Below are 12,493 nucleotides of genomic sequence, written 5' to 3'. Positions count from 1 at the left end.
CGCGCCCCCCCGCCCCACGTGGGGGCTTCGCCGTCGCCGCCGTCGCCGCCGCCGCCTCCAGCCCACCCCCTCCTAGCACTCGGTTCCAAATCCGGGTCCCAGAGCCGATCATCCCCGAGATCCCTCCTCCTCCATTCCCCCTCCCCCATCTGGCCCCCACCACGTGCCCCGAGCGCCTGCTCACCTTTCGGGCGGGTGCTTGGTTGTGTATTAAGATAAACGCAGTGAGGGGATGGCAATTTTGATTGACTGGGAAGAGGAAATAACCATGGCTCTTGGATACTTTCTGGGGAGGTCAGGTTTCCCGTTCCTGCCACTTCCCGCAGCACCAGTGGCTCCTTCCGGTCCCCTCCTTTCTCGTCCTTGCTGGGACTGGCGGGCTGCGGCGGCTGCGGCTGCAGCTGTAGGCGCGCTCACTACACCGCCTGCTGGTAACCGCGGCCGGTGCAGCGCCGGCGGCCCAGGCGAGCCGGGGACTGCCGAGGTCCACCCTCGCGATCCGCCCCCGCTCCTGGGCAAGGGTTGGTCTTCTGAGGGCGGGACCCAGTCCATCCCCTACGGCTGACTAACTTGGCTCTAGCCTTGGAGGAAGGGCGTCCCTGGAGCGCCGCGGTTGGAAGTCCGTTTCATCCTGCCTTTTGTGGCCTCTTGAGAGATTTGTACACCGTCCTTCCTTAGTAATGTGGTCTCAGGTAGAAAAATATCTGTGTGTGTATATTGTATGTTCTCCTGCCTACCTCATCTCCCACCGCATAGCTCCCTCGCTCACCTCTCTGGCTTTCCCTCTGTTCCTACAACACGCAGGCTCGATCCACATCACGACTTCGCGCTTGCTGTTCCCTCTGGCTGGAACACTTCCTCCAGATTTCTTTTAACTCGTTCGGCGCGTATTTCAGGTCCTTTGTCAAAGGTCGATATCTGAGTATTCACAGACCGCTCTATCCAAAGGAGCACACTTGCACCGCCGCTTTTGCTGTCTTTACACGCTTACATTTCTTCATGACAGTTATCACTTGCAGACCTTATTTGTCCTCTGCCACCAAGAATGTGAGATCTGGTGGGATGTTTATGAATTTTATTTATTTGTTTCTATAACAGGTTCTTATTAGTTATCCATTTTATACACATTAGTGTCTCCCAGTTCATCATACCACCACCACCACCCCCGCTGCTTTCCCCCCTTGGTGTCCGGACGTGTGTTCTCTACGTCTGTCTCTATTTCTGCCCTGCAAACCGGTTGATCTGTACCATTTTTCTAGGTTCCACATATATGCGTTAATATACGATATTTGTTTTTTCTTTCTGACTTACTTCACTCTGTATGACAGTCTCTAGATCCATCCACATCTCTACAAATGACCCACTTTCGTTCCTTTTTATGGCTGAGTAATATTCCATGGTATATATGTGTGACATCTTCTTTATCCATTCATCTGTCGATGGGCATTTAGGTTGCTTCCATGACCTGGCTATTGTAAATAGTGCTGCAATGAACGTTGGGGTGCATGTGTCTTTTTGAATTATGGTTTTCTCTGGGAATATGCCCAGTAGTGGGATTGCTGGGTCATATGGTAATTCTATTTTTAGTTTTCTAAGGAACCTCCATACTGTTCTCCACAGTGGCTGTATCAATTTACATTCCCACCAACAGGGCAAGACGGTTTCCTTTCCTCCACACCCTCTCCGACATTTGTTGTTTGTAGATTTTCTGATGATGCCCATTCTAACTGGTGTGAGGTGATACCTCATTGTACTTTTGATTTGCATTTCTCTAATAATTAGTGATGTTGAGCAGCTTTTCATGTGCTTCTTGTCCATCTGTATGTCTTCTTTGGAGAAATGCCTATTTAGGTCTTCTGCCCATTTTTGTATTGGGTTGTTTTCTTAATATTGAGCTCCATGAGCTGTTTATATATTTTGGAGATTAATCCTTTGTCTGTTGATTCATTTGCAAATACTTTCTCCCATTCTGAGGGTTGTCTTTTCATCTTGTTTGTAGTTTCCTTTGCTTTGTAAAAGCTTTTAAGTTTCATTAGGTCCCATTTGTTTATTATTGTTTTAATTTCCATTACTCTAGGAGCTGGATCAAAAAAGATCTTGGCTGTGATTTACGTCAAAGAGTGTTATTCCTATGTTTTCCTCTAAGAGTTTTATAGCATCCGGCCTTACATTTAGGTCTTTAATCCATTTTGAGTTTATTTTTGTGTATGGTGTTAGGGAGTGTTCTAATTTTATTCTTTTACATGTGGCTATCCAGTTTTCCCAGCACCACTTATTGAAGAGACTGTCTTTTCTCCACTGTATATCCTTGCCTCCTTTGTCATAGATTAGTTGACCATAGGTGCATGGGTTTATCTTTGGGCTTTCTATCCTGTTCCATTGATCTATATTTCTGTTTTTGTGCCAGTACTATACTGTCTTGATTATTGTACCTTTGTAGTATAGTCTAAAGTCAGGGAGTATGATTTCCCCAGATCCCTTTTTTTCCCTTAAGACTGCTTTGGCTATTCGGGGTCTTTTGTGTGTCCATACAAATTTTAAGATTTTTTGTTCTAGTTCTGTAAAAAATGCAAAAAATGCCATTGGTAATTTGATAGGGATTGCATTGAATCTGTAGATTGCTTTGGGTAGTGTAGTCATTTTCACAATATTGATTCTTCCAATACAAGAACATGGTATATCTCTCCATCTGTTTCTACCATATTTAATTTCTTTCAGCAGTGTCTTTTAGTTTTCTGCATACAGGTCTTTTCTCTCCCTAGGTAGGTTTATTCCTAGATATTTTGTTCTTTTTCTTGCAATGGTAAATGGGAGTGTTTCCTTAATTTCTTTTCCAGATTTTTCATCATTAGTGTATAGGAATGCAAGAGACTTCTGTGCATTAATTTTGTATCCTGCAACTTTACCAAATTCATTGATTAGCTGTAGTAGTTTTCTCATGGCATCTTTAGGATTATCCATGTATAGTATCATGTCATCTCCACAAATAGTAATAGTTTTACTTCTTCTTTTCCAATTTGTTTTCCTGTTATTTCTTTTTCTTCTCTGATTGCCATGTCTAGGACTTCCAAAACTATGTTAATAGTGGTGAGAGTGGACATCCTTGGCTTGTTCCTGATCTTAGAGCAAATGCTTTCAGTTTTTCACCATTGACAACGATGTTTGCCGTGGGTTTGTCATATATGGCCTTCATTATGTTGAGGTAGGTTCCCTCTGTGCCCACTTTCTGGAGAGTTTTTATCATAAATGGATGTTGAATTTTGTCAAAAGTTTTTTCTGCTTCTATTGAGATGATCATATGGTTTTTATCCTTCAGTTCGTTAATATGGTATATCACATTGATTGATTTGTGCATATTAAAGAATCCTTGCAACCCTGGGATAAATCCCACTTGATCATGGTGTATGATCCTTTTAATGTGTTGTTGGGTTCTGTTTGCTAGTGTTTTGTTGAGGACTTTTGCATCTATATTCATCAGTGATATTGGTCTGTAATTTTCTCTTTTTGTAGTATCTTTGTCTGGTTTTGGTATCAGGGTGATGGGGGCCTCATAGAATGAGTTTGGGAGTGTTCCTTCCTCTGCAGTGCTTTGGAAGAGTTTGAGAAGGATGGGTGTTAGCTCTTCTCTAAATGTTTGATAGAATTCACCTGTGAAGCCATCTGGTCCTAGACTTTTGTTTGTTGGAAGATTTTTAATCAGTTTTAATTTCATTACTTGTGAATGGTCTGTTCATATTTTCTGTTACTTCCTGGTTCAGTCTTGGAAGGTTACCTTTCTAAGAATTTGTCCATTTCTTCCAGGTTGTCCATTTTATTGGCATAGAGTTGCTTGTAGTAGTCTGTTAGGATGCTTTGTATTTCTGCGGTGTCTGTTGTAACTTCTCCTTTTTCATTTCTAATTTTATTGATTTGAGTCATCTCCCTCTTTTTATTGATGAGTCTGGCTAATGGTTTATCAATTTTGCTTATCTTCTCAAAGAACCAGCTTTTAGGGTTTTTTTGTTTTTTGAATTTCTTTTTTATACAGCATGTTCTTATTAGTTATCCATTGTATACATATTAGTGTATATATGTCAATCCCAATCTCCCAATTCATCACACCACCACCGCCCCCCTGCCACTTTCCCCCCTTGGTGTCCATACTTTTGTTCTCTACATCTGTGTCTCTATTTCTGCCCTGCAAACTGAGAACAGCTTTTAGTTTTACTAATCTTTGCTATTGTTTTCTTTGTTGCTATTTCATTTATTTATGCTCTGATCTTTATGATTCCTTTCCTTCTGTAACTTTGAGTTTTGTTTGTTCTTCTTTCTCTAGTTTCTTTAGATGTAAGGTTTGATTGTTAATTTGAGATTTTTCTTGTTTCTTGAGGTAGGCTTGTATTGCTATAAACTTCCCTCTTAGAACTGCTTTTGCTGCATCCCATAGGTTTTGGATCGTTGTGTTTTCACTGTAATTTGTCTCTAGGTATGTTTTGATTTCCTCTTTGATTTCCTCAGTTATCTCTTGGTTATTTAGTAATGTATTGTTTAGCCTCGTGTGTTTGTGTTTTTTACGTTTTTTTTTCCCTGTAATTGATTTCTAATCTCACAGCGTTGTGGTCAGAAAAGATGCTTGATATGACTTCAATTTTCTTAAATTTACTGAGGCTTGATTTGTGACCCAAGATGTACTCTATCCTGGAGAATATTCCATGTGCACTTGAGAAGAAAGTGTAATCTGCTGCTTTTGGATGGATTGTCCTATAAATAACAATTAAATCTATCTGGTCTATTGTATCATTTAAAGCTTGTGATTCCTTATTAATTTTCATTTTGAATGATCTGTCCATTGGTGTAAGTGAGGTGTTAAAGTCCCCCACTATTATTGTGTTACTGTCAATTTCCTCTTTTATAGCTGTTAGCGTTTGCCTTACGTATTGAGGTGCTCCTATGTTGAGAGCGTACATATTTATACTTGTTATATCTTCTTCTTGGATTGATCCCTTGATCATTATGTAGTGTCCTTCCTTGTCTCTTGTAACATTCTTTATTTTAAAGTCTATTTTATCTGATATGAGTATTGCTGCTCCAGCTTTCTTTTGATTTCCATTTGCATGGAATATCATTTTCCATTCCCTCACTTTCAGTCTGTATGTGTTCCTAGGTCTGAAGTGGGTCTCTTGTAGACAGCATATATATGAGTCTTGTTTTTGTATCCATTCAGCAAGCCTGTGTCTTTTGCTTGGAGCATTTAATCCATTCACATTTAAGGTAATTATCGATATATATGTTCCTATTACCGTGTTCTTAATTGTTATTGATTTGTTTTTGTAGGTCTTTTTCTTCTCTTGTGTTTCCCACTTAGAGAAGTTCCTTTAGCATTTGTTGTAGAGCTGGTTTAGTGGTGCTGAATTCTCTTAGCTTTTGCCTGTCTGTAAAGCTTTTGATTTCTCCGTCTGAATGAGATCCTTGCCAGGTAGAGTAATCTTGGTTGTAGGTTCTTCCCTTTTATCACTTTAAATATATCATGCCACTCCTTTCTCACTTGTAGAGTTTCTGCTGAGAAATCAGCTGTTAACCTTATGGGAGTTCCCTTGTATGTTATTTGTCATTTTTCCCTTGTTGCTTTCAATAATTTTTCTTTGTCTTTAGTTTTTGTCAGTTTGATTACTATGCGTCTTGGTGTGTTTCTTCTTGGGTTTATCCTGCCTGGGACTCTCTGCACTTCCTGGACTTGGGTGACTATTTCCTTTCCCATGTTATGTAAGTTTTTGACTATAATCTCTTCAACTATTTTCTCAGGTCATTTCTGTCTCTCTTCTCCTTCTGGGACCCCTATAATGTGAATGTTGTTGGGTTTAATGTTGTCCCAGAGGTCTCTTAGGCTGTCTTCATTTCTTTATATTCTTTTTTCTTTATTCTGCTCCACAGCAGTGAATTCCACCATTCTGTCTTCTAGGTCACTTATCTGTTCTTCTGCCTCAGTTATTTTGCTATAGATTCCTTCTAGTGTATTTTTCATTTCATTTATTGTATTGTTCATCTCTGTTTGTCCTTTAATTCTTCTAGGTATTTGTTCTTTAATTCTTCTAGGTCTTTTTTAAACATTTCTTGCATCTTCTATATCTTTGCCTCCATCCTTTTTCTGAGGTCCTGGATCATCTTCACTATCGTTATTCTGAATTCTTTTTCTGGAAGTTTGCCTATCTCTACTTCATTTAGTTGTTTTTCTGGGGTTTTATCTTGTTCCTTCATCTGGTACAAAGTCCTCTGCCTTTTCATTTTCTCTGTCTTTCTGTGAATGTAGTTTTCCTTCCACAGGCTGCAGAACTGTAGTTCTTGCTTCTCCTGTCTGCCCTCTGGTAGATGAGGCTATCTAAGAGGCTTGTGCAAGCTTCCTCATGGGAGAGACTAGTGATGAGTAGAGCTGGGTGTTGCTCTGGTGGGCAGAGATCAGTGTAACTTTAATCTGCTTGTCTGCTGATGGGTAGGGCTGGGTTCCCTCCCTGTTGGGTGTTTGGCCTGAGAAGACCCAGCACTGGAGCCTACAGGCTCTTTGGTGGGGCTAATGGCAGACTCTGGGAGGGCTCATGCCAAGGAGTACTTCCCAGAACTGCTGCTGCCAGTGTCCTTCTCCCCACGGTGAGACACAGCCACCCCCCACCTTTGCTTGAGAGCCTCCAACACTAGCAGGTAGGTCTGGTTCAGTCTCCTATGGGGTTACTGCTCCTTCCCTTGGGTCCCAATGCACACACTTTGTGTGTGCCCTCCAAGAATGGAGTCTCTTTCCCCCAGTCCTGTCGAAGTCCTGCAATCAAATTGCTCTAGCCTTCAAAGTCTGATTCTCTAGGAATTCCTCCTCCCATTGACAGACCCCCAGGTTGGGAAGCCTGACCTGGGGCTCATAACCTCACTCCAGTGGGTGGGCTTCTGTGGTATAAGTGTTCTCCAGTTTGTGAGTCACCCACCCAGCAGTTATGGGATTTGATTTTACCGTGATTGCACCCCTCCTACCGTCTCATCATGGCTTCTTCTTTGTCTTTGGATGTCGGGTATCTTTTGGGGGCAATTCCAGTGTCTTCCTCTTGATAATTGTCAGCAGTTAGTTGTGATTCTGGTACTCTCACAAGAGGGAGTCCAGAGATCCTTTTAGGCAGGGATTTTGTAACCTTTGATCTTGCTGTATCCACAGAACCTGTGTCTGGCACAAAGCAGTGTATGATACTGTATTAAATTATATCAAGGAACTATAGTGAGCATGGAGGAAAATAAAGGCCCAATACCCATTGATGGAGATAAGTACTTACTTTGGGTTGATAGTTTCATTGACAACCTCACCTTTTATGAGCTGTGAAAAAGCTGAACTAAATCTCCTTCTCTCTGTATAATTTGAAGATTATATTCTAAAAATATCAAATGCAGTGGTAGAAGCTATTTTAACTGCAGCCTTTCAGCAATTGTCCAGTACTGCTTCATTGCTTTTGTTTACCTTGTGTTTGAAACTTTTTTTTCAGGCAAGTGGATATGTGCCTCCTTTTATTTTGCTAATAAAAATTATTAAATGCTTGAAATGCCTTTTTGTATTTGTTTTAGTTGAGAGTTCAACTCAAAATAACATCTGCTTGGAGACCAGGGATGGCAGGTATATTTTTATACTGACACATCAACAAGCCTTTATTGAATCTAATTAGTTCCAGGCCCTATACTAGGACTAGAGACACAAAAATTAACAAAACAAGGTTTCCCTACCTTGCTCTATATGCTTTTAAGAGCCACATACTAATTTATAGTAACCTTAACAATTAGCTCTTCTTGAGTCCTATGTGCCAGGCAGTATGCTGTGTACTTTTTATACCGTATCCTATTTTAGGCTTCCAGTAATCCTGAGATAGATGCTATTAGTGGGGGACACTGAAATGTACTTCTCAGATCCCCTTCAGGAATCAGGGACATACTACCCCAGCAGCCAGGAGTGTTGCCCACAGACAGCCATAGCCATCAGATGTCAGACCCCTTCTGGCATTGCCTAATGTCACACCCCTTCCCCAGGAGGCAGATATCTGTCTACAAATTGTTGGAAGGCCCAGCCCTCTCACCTCAAGTTGGGACAGTTCTGATGGATCATCCCATCCCCAGAACAACCTGCATTCCATTAAGACTGCATTGCAGCTCGACTTCTCCCTCTGCCCCATTCTTCCCTTCTTTCTCACAAGTGATGATCCAAAGGGCATTCCCTAATAAATATGCACACTAATCATGTAAGAGTCTTCTTTCTGGAGAACCCAACATGTGACACTATTCACATTTTTTTTGATGGGAAAGTAGGCTTAGAGAGGTTAAGTAGCTTACCCAAGTTTGAGCTGCAGGAGTTCTACATAGAGATATAAATAAAGTATTGTGGCAGCAGAGGAGGACTTGGGAAAGGTTTTCTACAAGGGTTGGCATTTGAGTTACAGCATGACTTTGCAGAGAAAAAAGACCATTATCAGCAGAGGGAACTGCATGAATGTGAATGTGTGGGAATGTGAGAGGGTAACTACAAGTAGCCCCAACTGGTTGCACTCAAGGGTCTTTAAACCAAGCACTAAAGGAGCGATCTCAACTGACCCCAAGGGCTCCAGGTTAGTACTGGTTTCGACATTTATCACATCAAAGATCCAGAACCACTTTCTTTTTTCACAGTCCATTTACAGTGTAAAGAAGATTTTGAAAAAGTCCCTCAAAAAGAATGGTAGAATTAGAAAAATCACCATTTTTCAACCTGTAATGAAATAACTGAATCAGGCAATAATATCAGTAGATAATACTATTCGTTAATAAGTTGATCAGTAACTTTATGATGAAAGGATTGAGCTCTTAGCATCTGAACCCACTGATCAATCCTTGTATCATTAAAAGTGGGATAACCAAATATTGTGTGACCCCCTCACTTTACCAAGTTCATCAAACACGTTAGACAGTTACATTGGTGTCTCCCAGTGAACTATGCCTCCTGGTATTCTAGCCCTTATATAGTTCCCTCCCAAAAGAAGATGGCCAAAAATGGTAATGTGTCAGGTCCAGTCCCAACCCTTTAGAAGCCTGCAGCATTTTCTTTCACCTTCCTGGAATGTAGCTGCGGGGGAGTAAGGAAGATTGGGCTGTCCTTCTACAGAGGGAAGCCATATGGAAAGGCCCTAGGGGACGAGATCCTGGAGAGAGGCGCCTTGATGGAAATAAATGTAGTGCCTCAACCAACAGCTCCAAGGCCCTGGTTATGTGAGAAGCCTTCTTGGACCTTCCAGCACAGCAAATCTGCCAGCTCAATTAACCTCATGAGTGACTCCAGACAACACCACAGGGAGAAGAAACACCCAGACCCAGAAAACTATGAAAAATAATAAATCTTGATTTTAAGTCAGTAAGCTTTGGGGCCCTTCGTCACACTACAAAGGATCATCTTCAATTAGAGTAGCATCATGACTTTACTGTTAGAGAACTATGCCAGCTGTGGTGTTCATGAACAGTCTCATACTTCAGTGTCCTCAGGTCCTGTAGCAGAACTTCACGTGGGTGAGAGAGAATTGAAGGAACTTAAACCCAAAAGGCTTGTCTGATAAATCTGCGCCTGAATAGTTGCTATCATAAATAACTATGCCTCCATAATTTTGCCACACAATACACAATTCAGACATGAATTATCAAAGTCACTATCTACTTAGTATTTGGAGCGCTATAGAGGGATGGGCTGGTGTCCTGGACTTTCTGCCATTGGTGACATGTGAAAAGCACTGTGGGATTATGCATCTGACAGGGCATGTTATATTCACCCAAAATTGGGGAGAGAGATGCTGTGCATTTACTAGGTACTTTGTATCTTTTAAACATTTAGTTACGTAACAACTCAAGGTAGATACTCATTTTGCAGATGAGGAAACTGAGGTGAGAGAACTTGCCAAGGTCACACAGCTAATAGGTGGAAGAGCCCGTATTCAATGTAAGCAATTTGGCTATTGCAGATTGATTGTATTAATGACCTTAATTGTTCACATCTCTCTGTATCCACGTCTTTTGCCAAGTGCCTATCATTAAAAGTAGAATGTATTCCCCCCTCCTTGATTCTGAGTTACACCACGCAACTTGCTTTTTGGTCAAGCAAATATGAGCAGATAGGACATAAGCAGAGACTTGAAAACGACTTGTCCCTCTGCCATGACCAAGAGAACATGTTGAGGGACATAAGAAACAGAACCAGTTTGCTCCGGTCATCTCCATGGAAATCATCTTCCACCAGCCCAACCCTAGACAAATGAGTGAGCCTAGCAAAGGTTAGAGGCCAGCCTAGCCGTCCCTCAGCTGACTGCAGATACACGAGTGAGGAGTGAGCCCGGGGGAGATCAGCCAAGGCCTGATTAGCTCAATTACCCAGACTTGTAAAATAAATCAATGTTCTTGTATACTACTGAGTTTTTGTGGTTGTTACATAGCATTATTGTAGCAAAAGTAATTGATACACTGGCTCTGAAGCCCATTCTGCTAATGACTACTTATATTGCTTTTCAGATTGTTCAAGTTTTTAGGTGACTGACATGTAAGTAGGTACATTCGGCAAAGAGAAATTTGAGTTTGTAAGAGGCATTGAGGGTAGTAAAATATACTTGAGAATCATTTTCAAGTAAGTGATATTGGGACTTCCCTGGTTGTCCAGTGGGTAAGACTCCACACTCCCAATGCAGGGGGCCTGGGTTCGATCCCTGATCAGGGCACTACAGGCGTCCCCAACCCCTGGGCCATGGACAAGTACCAGTCCGCTGCCTGTTAGGAACTGGGCCCCACAGCAGGAGGTGAGCAGCGGGCAAGCGAACGAAGCTTCATCTGCCGCCCCCCATAGTTCGCGTTACCGCCTGAACCCCCCATTTCTCACATTACCGCCTGAACCTTACCCCCCAATTTTGTGGAAAAATTGTCTTCCACAGAACCAATCCCTGGTGCCAAAAAGTTTGTGGACCACTGGGGAACTAGATCCCACATGCATGCTGCAACTAACAGTCTGCATGCCACAACTAAGACCTGGCACAGGCTAAATAAATAAATAAATATGTTTTAAAAGTATTTTTAAAATAATAAAATAAAAAAGTAAAAGAAAGCAGCCGCATAGCACAGGGAGATCAGCCCAGTGCTTTGTGACCACCTAGAGGGGTGGGATAGGGAGGATAGGAGGGAGGGAGATACAAGAGGGAGGGGATATGGGAACATATGTATATGTATAGATGATTCACTTTGTTATAAAGCAGAAACTAACACACAGTTGTAAAGCAATTATACTCCGACAGAGATGTTAAAAAAAATAAAAGAAGTGATATTCAGGGAATTCCCTGGCGGTCCAGTGGTTAGGATTCCTGCTCTCAGTGCCAAGGGCCTGCGTTCAATCCCTGGTCAGGGAACTAAGATGCCACAAGCCGTGCAGCACAGCCAAAAAAATAAAAGACATGATGTTGAAAGCAAGGGAGTAAACGAGCTCCCTAAATAAGAGGATATGTATTTACAAAGGTAGAACGACAGAGATTTATCATTTAACATCCGGAAAGAGAAGCCACAGTAGGCAGATATGCAGAGAGGAAAAAAATGGGTGGAAAGCAGCACCATGCAACTTGAAGGAGGGAAGTTTCAGGATATAGTTGTCAGTGAGAAAGTCATTGGACTTTCTAACTGGAAATTTACTTGTGACTTCTGACAGAAGCATAGGTTTTGGAATCAGACACATGTGGGCTTGAATTCTGACAATAGTTGTATGTACTCAGGAACATTAATTTGTTTGTAAACACATTTAGCTTAATGTCTGGCACTTGCTAAGAACTCAAAATTAGTAGGGATTAGTAGTAGTGGTTGTGTTGTTAATAGTTTTGAATGATAGCCCTTTTTTTTTTTCCCTAGAGAAACAGGAGGTAAGGGGGCAGGGCACAACCTTTAGAATGACACAGCCCAAGGACATGACATAAACTGATTAGAAGCAAATAGGTCCAAGATGGCAGACAAGTCAACTTCCACTAGAACTTGAGCCTCAGTATATGCTCATTGTAACACATCAGCAAGCTAAGTGACACACCCACAGGCGCCATGACAGTCCCCAGGCTGACCATAAAGGTCAAGAAGTGGGCAGTGGCCCAACTTCTGGAAATCCCCACCCCTTCCCCAAAATAGCTGGAATACTCCTCTCACTCATTAGCCTATGAAATTACCCACCCCTATAAAAACTGACAACCCCCATACCCTGGTGCCTTTCTCACCTTCTGAGACGGCCCACACTCTGTGGAGTGTGTTTCTCCATAAACAAATCTTACCTATCACTTTGTCTCTCTTGGAATTCTTTCTGTGATGAGACATCAAGAACCTGAGCTTCATTAAGTCCTGAGACCAGGTGTGTGATCTCAGTTAAAATACTGTGGGTTCAAGTCCCAATCTGGGTTACACAGCAGTTTCTTCCTAATCTCTTTACTCACAATCCTTCAAAATGGTAACTAGAATATTCAAACTG

The sequence above is a fragment of the Lipotes vexillifer genome, unplaced genomic scaffold, assembly GCF_000442215.2.
Source record: "Lipotes vexillifer unplaced genomic scaffold, Lipotes_vexillifer_v1.1 scaffold419, whole genome shotgun sequence".
NCBI classification, from domain to species: domain Eukaryota; kingdom Metazoa; phylum Chordata; class Mammalia; order Artiodactyla; family Lipotidae; genus Lipotes; species Lipotes vexillifer.
Note: the sequence above shows the minus strand (reverse complement) of the source record.